We start from the raw sequence: 9,347 nt of genomic DNA on the forward strand, positions 1-9,347 counted from the left end.
TGCACAGCTAGGAAAGCTTGAGTTACTTCATAGGGTTGATGAGATCGTCCCTATGTTTGAGGGAGCAATTGGTGTACGTGCAACAATGCATCTACACGCGGATGCTTTTACAGATGTCATTCAGTATATGGATGAACACATCAGCACGTACTCCATCATGTTTGAGGGTGATGAGGGCTTATGGGTTCCAGTTGACCTCATCAAGTACATATTCAAGGAAGAGAAGAATTTTAGATTTCGCCTATCCAGGTTTTTAAAATCCCTCACAGAAAAGGACTACAGAAATGAGGAGGAAGACTTACTCCTGGAACTACAAATGGGCAACATCGGCACTTCTTTCCTAAGCTGGGACATGGTTTTGGTCCTTCTGTTACAAGAGGGTGTGGCGAAAGAAAGTGGCAAGGAAAAAGAAAAGGACAAAGTAAAGCTAATGGAGCAGGTCCAAGAGGCCCATGCTGAGGAAGAGAATGTTACAGAACAATGGGAGGCCTCAATGGCATTGGTGGCTCTACAAGATAATGTCCCCGAGGAGGTTCCGGACCTAGTTCTAGAGGGCGATGAAGTACTCGAGGAGGTCCCAGACCTTGTTATCATGTCTTTGCATCCAATCATTATTGATGGGAAAGAGTTTTTGTTTTTGGATGACATTGCCAAGACACTCGGGTTTCGTGAGGATGAGGCACTTTCTATTATTGCCGTGAATGCTGGGGGTCAAGACAAAGGAAAAGTGAAAATTTCTTTTGAAGATGACAACCTCACAAAAGCGCTTGCATATGATATTGGTAGCAGTACCTTGGAAGTTGTAGTGGCCAAAGCGCTCGTTGAAATAAAGAATGAACTGCAATTCTATGAGAGCGTAGCTGCCTTTGAACCACACATGCCCTTGGTTGCTGGCGATGCTCAAGACCAAGGAAGCATAAACCTGACGAATGAGCAACTAGTTGCAAGTGACGATGCAACTGAGGTATGTCCTTACTTCTTAGTTGTAAAGCAAATTATTTTTTGTATCATTTCACGCTTCCTAACTTCTATATTGACATGTTGACAGACTGCTTTTGAAGTGGACAAGTTTGCTATGCGCGTAGGAGGAACGCGGCCAAAGTCAGAGGGTCGAGATGCATCCCTTTGGCACTACATACCTACCCTCAGGGCCGACATAGTGCGGGTTTTTCATTTAGAATATGCAAAGATCGCCTATGCCGAGCTCCTAAAATGTAAAGCACTTAGTGCAGTCTTGTCGGAGAACCCCCTAGCCTCGAACATAAATAAATGTATTTTGGTAGCTAGGGAAGCTGCCTTGTATTGCTTCACGGGCAACCATCCCGGCTCAGTTTTAGGCCATTGTGCCCTTTCTCAGGCTCAAGGAATCAATGAGCCGAGTGATGTATTCCAAAGCTTAGGCCAGAAACCAGCCTCTAGAACTCTCTCTCCTGAGCTCTTCCAAGAGCTTATTAAAAAGATGTAATGCAAACTTCTCTTCCAAGTTTAATAAAATTTTTTTGTTGTGCATTGTAAGTTGTGATTTTTCCTGGCGTACTTGTGATATACCATTTCAAGCCTCGCAATTTTAAGATTTTGTTCATGTGTTCATAGGAAAAATTGTTTAGGATTTTTTTTAATTGTGATCATGATTAAAAAAAGTAATCGAGATTGGGTTAGAGCGGTATGAAAAAATATTGTATTTATAGATGTAAACACACTCACATATATGTATATATATATGTACATATATGTATATATATACATATATATATGTGTGTGTATATATGTGTGTGTGTATATGTGTGTGTGTATAAGATTTTAAGGCTATTATCAGATATATATACATATATATAATATTTTATATAAATATATAAGATTTTAGGGCTGTTAGGGCACCTAAAGGGTCTTATGAGCCTCACCAGACCATGTGATATCAAAAAAAAATAAAGAAAATACCATGTGCGCTACGATGCGTAAATCGACATTTTGACCTGGTCAAAGTGTCGATTAACGCGCCGTAGCGCACATGGCAAATTTTTTTTATTTTTTTTATTTTTTTGACCTTGAGGCTCATAAGGCACTCTATAAGGGTCTCTAGGTGCATTTATAATGGTCATATGAGCCTCACCAGACCATAGATATCAAAAAAAATAAAAAAAATGCCATGTGCGCTACGGCGCGTAAATCTCCATTTTGACCTGGTCAAACTAGAGATTAACGCGCCGTAGCGCACATGGCATTTTTTTTTATTTTTTTTAATTTTTTTGCCTTGAGGCTCATAAGGCACTCTATAAGTTTCTCTAGTTGACTTTATAGGATCTACATTTTTTGTATATATAAATATTCATATATATGTGTGTGTGTGTGTGTACATATATATATATATATATATATGTGCATATGTATATATATTTGTATATGTATATATATGTGTGTATATATGTTTGTGTGTGTATATATATATATGTGTGTGTGTGTGTTTTTTCTTGTGTGTATAGTGCTTTTATAATTTTTAAATGAAATGTTCATTGGCACTGAGTATACAAAAAAAATGGACTCAACAAAGAATGTAACACAACTCACAAAGTTTTCATTAATGTGTGAAAAAGCTACAAAGGAATCTGGGAACATTACAAAATTTTGTAGGGAGAATTACAAAATGGGTTAGCCTATTGAGGTAGAAGGCTACGCTCTAAACGTAGACGTAGGGCTAGGGACATATCTACAGGCTTCAAAGTAACTCTCTTGGCGTGTACCATAGCCAGCACTGAGTCTTCAAAAACAGAAACTACAATATCTTCAGCAGCTTCTTGAAGAGCTTCAAGAGCTGTGCTTTGTATGCGGTCAACCCTGTCAGAATATTTTTCCATTGTTTCTCTCACCAGTCGAGAGAATGGTGCCTTGGGGATGAGAAGATCTGTGCTTTTCTGATATTTCCTAATCTCTCGTAGCGCGACTGTCCCTGGCCTCCATTTTCTCTTCTTCTTTGTAACTGGTGGAGGCGGTGGTGGTCTTTGATTCTCCCACGGTGGTTGTTCAGACCTGAACTTCTTTTTCTTTTGTGCACGCTCTTCCTCTTCTTGTTGGTCCCGAAACTTGCCCTCCATTCTTTTACCACACTTCTTGACTGGCCGCCTGGATGTTGTGGCTGCCTGTGGCTGTGCTTGGCTTGCCCTCCTTGCGTCCTCTTTGGGCTGCTGTCTCTTTTGCATTTCTGTCTCCCAAGCTGCCCTCACAAGAGCAAACTCTTTGTCAATGGTATCTTTCGTGATGCCGTAGGACAAGAGCTCGACCTCCCTGTTCTGTAAGATAACCTCTAGCTGTTCTAGGGTGTCGGCCTCAATAACAATCTTCGGTGGCTGCCCTTGACCTTCCTCGGCTTCTTTTCGACGCCGCTCTTCTTCTGCTTCTCTACTAGGCCCTGCTTCTTCAGCTTCCTTCCTGCGTTGTGCTTCTTCGGCCTCCTTCCTGCGCTCTTCTTCTCTCATCTCCTTTGCCTCTTGCTCTGTTACGATAGGTAGACTTGTCCTTTTTGCTGTAGCAGGTAGTGGGCCGAGTTGATCGAAAAACCGCAAGTCTTGCTCCTGTTCTTCTGGCATGGCCTAGGTATTTACGAGTGCAAGAGATAGTGGGAGGGCAAGAGAGAGCAGAGCACAAAGAAGAAATTGAAATGTGGTTTCTATAAATGAAAAATGACTTAAATATGTCTATAAATATAATTTTTTAAAACTTTTAGAAAATTTAAAAACACAAAAAGATTATAATCAGAGAGTTTAAGCCCATGAGGAACCACACCGACGCTTGCTTGCTACCCACTGCCGTAGTCTCTCCCTAGCATTTGATCTGTTATATCCTTCAGTTCTTCTTGCATTAACAGTTTTCATTATTTGACGCCTAAGAGACAAATTACCGCGACTTTTCTGCCTTTTTTTGCCAACCAGAACGCGATAGAACCAGTTGAACATTTCATGGAGTGCATTACTCTTGACTTTGCCACCACCATGGCGAGTGCCCTTAAAATACACGGCCTTTGCTTGGTAATGTGATTTCTCCATGCCTTGATTGCTCCAAAGTGCTAAAGAGCCATATCTATCGAGAAAGTATGGCCCATGTGCATACAATATATGCTGCATAGAAAATTACAAAAAGTCAACAAACAGTATGAAGAACATACTACAAGGACACAATAAATACAACATTACCATGTAGTGAGTAATGTGTGTTTCTCCCCATGCCTCGACCATTTCTTCTGTGAATCTACAAGTGGCTTGTTTAAGTGCCTCAATACCATGGTCATCCAGGTGAGGTCGCTCTAGAAGATCGACCATTTTATTACACACCTCCCATACATGTGCACGTTTTAGGCCAAGCCTGGCATCATTTCCTCGATATGTTGTGACATCACATATCTTCTTCCAAATTTCAAAGTCAGTGTGGCTATGAGAACCCAAGTGGTTTGATAGCAAGTGTCTTGCCTTTGATCCACCCATGCAAATTTTATTAGGGTTGTCTTGTGTAGGGTTTGATTTTCTGTCCTTTGTCAAGACCACTGCTCCAGCATGTAATCCCATAGAGGAAAGTACACCCTCTAGTGCACGTATTGACTCTTCTCGTCGATCTTCGGGCTCCATGTTCCAGACATAGTTTATGTGGAGCATCAATAGCTTATCCAAAATCCTCAGTCTTGCATGTAATGTGCACACATGCACTTGACATAGTGGAATTTCCAAGATTGGGTTCCAAGCATTGTCCTCCTGGTCACAACTAGGTGGCTTGCTCTGGTCACAACTTAATATGCCATTATGCCATACCTTTGATCCTTTCCTCTGTTCAGCATAAAAAACGATTGCTTTTTTTGCACCCACCTGTTTTTGACTTTTGCCTTTGCTAGGTTGTTTCCCTTTTACTCTTGAGTCTACTGCTGTCTTGGAATGACAACAGTAAACACATGAGAATATAGTATTCGCACCTGTTTTACAACCCAACATACACTTTAAGGTTTTTAGATCGCCACCCAAGTGCCATTCAACGTTAAAGCAGCCTATTCCGGGAACATCAAGCTTCTGACCATTGACCTGACAAGAGACGACATGTTGAATGCCAGACCGTTCAAAATACCACCTCAAGGTATCATGGTTCTCTTTTGGGAGGACCCATGCTGCTTGCCACCAGATGTTCTTCTCTGATTGAATGCCGTAGTAGTCTTGCTTATGCCCTTGACCCCTATTGTTGCTGTCTTTAGGTGCATCCAACTCTTGGGTCTCTAAAGGCCTTCCTCTAAGTGCTCGGCTCATCAAGGTTAAACTAACACGCTCCAGTCTTTGACCTTTAACCACTTGACATTGATCCAGCTTCAAGACAAAAACGGCATTTCCACCTGTCTCTTCAAGTGTGAGGCCATAGTACTGAATCATTGCTTTTTGTAGCACTTCCATGTCAATGTAGACATTGTTATATGCATTGTATTCAAAGGGTTTGATTGTTGGCATTGGCATAATATCCTCCACCCACTTGTACCCACCCTCGAACATGGATGCAATATCACCATTAGCACACTTCTTTGCCATCTGTAAGCTATAAAGTGTTGGAAGCAAGGATTGCGTAACTCCCTTTGCTCGCAACCCTAAAGTGATTGACCTGTACATTGCTCTGTAACCTTTCTGGCTAATACCTGCTGAGTCACATATATCAAGCATCTCTTTGGGGGTGACAATTTCTTTGATTTCCTTCAAGAAATGTTGACGAAGGGTCTCCCGCAGCTTATCATTACCAGAACCTGTTATCATTTCCATAATATCCTTCTCCTGAAGGACATGCTGAAGAAGGGAGGCATTAACATTGTCCTCAGCGTTGTTACATCCTAGTATAGCTGTTGCACAAGCCCTACAATCACAATGGTCAACCATGAGAGATGCTTTATTCATTAATTGCTTCTCAAAGCTGCTATAATTCCTACAAAAATTTTTACCTGGTTGTTTGTTTACGCCTCTTGCATGCGCCTGCTGTCTTTGAAAGCAACCCAACAGCTTTACGTTTTCTTTGCCTTGCGTGATATCCCATGGGAAGATGAGTGAAATGGTGAACACGACGCCGAAGATTACGAGTGGAGTGTTGAAGACGAACATAATTATCGGTAAATTGATTTATTGTGCGCACACGATCCGCTAGATTATTCTTCTGCACCTCAAGCTCCTCTGAGAGCTCTTTATTCCTCTGCATCAAACCATTGATCTGCTTAGTCGATGCCGTTTGAAGCTGGTCGAAGACAAATTGTGTTTGCCTCTTTTCAGCTGCCTCATCTAGCCACAACATGTGTAATCTCCTACAATAGCCAAGAAGCCCATTGAAACCATCACCAACAAACATAAGAAAACTTGTAATGCTTTTGAATGGTGGAGGAGCACCAGATATTGGATCTGGTGGATAAAGATTTCCATCAATCCAAAGATCAATGGCCTTTGCTCCTTGCATTCGAAGCTGATCGTATGAAATATTGGGTGCAACATGCCTACTGCGTAGGGTTGCGTATTCTGTCTCCAAATCAACCTGAAGGCGGATCTTAGAAGGCTTATTGGTGATGTCTTGTAGTGCCATCTACAAGAAAGTAGGCTTGTAAGCTTGGGTTGAATAGGAGTGGAAGGAGCAGGATATGGTATCAAAAAATAATGGGAAGAATGGAGATGAGGGTTGCTTCTCTAGAGCTGCATTGTGGATAGAGAAAGAAGCCAGAAAGGGAGCCAAAGAAACATAGAGAGGGTTGGCAATGGTGAGACGAAAATGCAAAGGAGACAATGCATCATGGGAAGCTTCTTTAGTGCAAGCTATGGCTGGTAAGCAATATAGAGAGAGAATACTTCATGAAAAGGTTCTTCTGTGCTACTATTGTGGGTTTGGAGAGAGAACCAAGTATTGTAGAAAGAATGCTCCTGGTAAGCTTCTTCCTTGCAAGCCATGGCTACTACTGTGGGTTTGGAGAGAGAAGGCTCATTTAGGAGTACAGACCTGCTAGCTATGGAGAGAGGACCAAGTACTGTAGAGAGAATGCTCATGGTAAGCTTCTTCCCTGCAAGCCATGGCTACTACTGTGGGTTTGGAGAGAGAAGGCTCATTTAGGAGTACAGATCTGTTAGCTATGGCTTTTGGAGTAGAGAAAGACGCTTTTTTCCATGGAGAAGGAGTGCAGGGCGTTTTAGAGAGAAGATTTAGAGAGAGAAAGAGATCTGGTGTACACACAAAAAAGGGGGGAAGAAAGTGACGAATTTTTGGAATGTTTGGAGTTCGAAAAGGTTGCTGCAGGCTATGATTACTGACTGACAGCCCATTACAAAGCTTTAAAGTCACCTAGGTGGCTAGATCTAGGAATATCTCCTTTTATTTATTTTTTTTTGTTTTTGTGAAAAATCAAATATATGCTTTTAGGACTAGGCTTCTAGGCTTGGTCAAAGATGGATTAGCATTTTAAGCATTTCACTAAACGTCCAAATTAAAGGGCCCAAGAAGACTCCATTGAGTTCCTAATGGATAGTTGCGGTTTTCTAGGTAATCTTCTTGTTGGTGGATGTGTTTTGAAGGGGGTTTGGGTAAGCCATAACATTTTTGGCACTGCTGCTGGGGAGCTATCCCTTAGCTTTTTCCATTGTTTACTCTCTAATCTACGTAAACCCATTGCTCATTGCCTTGATTAATGGTTTACTATTAAAAATGTGTGGTTTGATGGAGATTTGTGTGTGATTTTGTGGAAAATAGCTCTTTTTTATCTTTTAAAAGACTGATTTTTTGGCTTAAATGTGTTGTTTTGTTAGTTTTAATCTAGTTTTTAATGTTTGTTAAGTGTGCGCATATAGTGTGTTAGGTTTAGTTTGCATCCATTGCATCAAACAACGTAATGTATTGTAATTTTATGATTTTTAGCGCTCGTTAGAGTTAAAATCATTAATTTTTGCTTGATTTATATGTTTTTTGTTTGATTTGTATGTATTAGCATGTTAGCAAGTGTTAGGGGTAGTTTAATCATTTGAAAAATTTCATAAAAACTTTTAAAAACTCTTGAAATTGCCTAATCTTCTTTAATTGACTGGTTTTTATCACATTAAGGGGTGATTAATCTAGTTCAAGAGACAAAAAAACTAGAAAATATGTTTTTTTAGGGTGTCAAAATTAATGTTTTTGGATATTTTGGGAGCATCTAGATGCATCAAAACAACTAATTGCATCAATTTCTTCACCGATTAGAGATTTTTTACTCTATTTGGCCTAAATTGCATAAAGGAGCCAAAATCAAGAGCTTGATTAAAATTTAATTATTAGTTAATTTACACTTTAAATTAAGCACAAATCTTAGTAATCCAAGGATCTATTTAATGATGTGCTTAATGGTGTGGATTAATTGATGATTAAGAGTTAATTAGAGATTCAAAAAAGGCAAAAATATTAGTGAAAGAATTAATATTGATTAATTCTTAAGCACTTTTTTCCACAACTCATTAAGGCTAATGAGCATTGAATGGAAAGATACCCCTTAGTTGGCAAATGGCTACTTTTGGGAGTCATTTATGAAGGGTGTAAGACGATGTCATAAAAGTGTTGACTTTTTAATTCCCACTTACCTTTTTGGGAAATTTTTCATATCACCCAATTTAAAATTCAAAAAATATTTCCTCTACATAAGGAAACTTGAATTTCTCTCTAGACTCCCCAAAAAAAATCTGTGAAATACCAATTTCATGTTTTCGTGAAACAGGCCCGCGTGGAAAAAAAAATCTGTGAAATACCCATTTCATGTTTTTGTAAAACACATGTTTCATGTCGTGAAAACAGGTCCGCATGAAAAAAAATCCCATGAAATATCCATTTCACGTTTTCGTGAAACTCCTGTTTCACGTCGTGAAGCAGGCCTGTGTGAAAAAAAACAATTTCCGTGAAATACCCATTTTATGTTTTTGTGAAACACTTGTTTCACGTCGTGAAACAGGATCGCGTGAAAAAAAAGATGTGAAATATCCATTTTACGTTTTCATAAAACACCTGTTTTACGTCGTGAAACAGGTCCGCATATGAAAAAAAAAAATCTTGAAACCCCATTTCACGATGTGAGGCTCTTGACTTTCAGGTTGTGAAAGACGCCTCCGTGAAAAAATAATTAAATTTAATTAAGTGTGAAATCCATTTGATGGTGTGAAAAAGGTACCTGCACTCACATTGTGAAAAGGATCCGTGGGCAAAAAAGAGAGAGAGTATAGAAAATAGCCCTGTTTGGAGGCTCATATCTCCTAAACCGTGAGTCTCTGATGAATACGTTCTAGTGATCATCGGAAAGCTTCCATCGAGCTCTTCAAAAATTGGTCTCGAGCGTCCGAGGGTAAAAT

The sequence above is a fragment of the Cibotium barometz genome, chromosome 21 (genome assembly GCF_041138505.1).
Source record: "Cibotium barometz isolate CiBa-2024 chromosome 21, ASM4113850v1, whole genome shotgun sequence".
NCBI classification, from domain to species: Eukaryota; Viridiplantae; Streptophyta; class Polypodiopsida; order Cyatheales; family Cibotiaceae; genus Cibotium; species Cibotium barometz.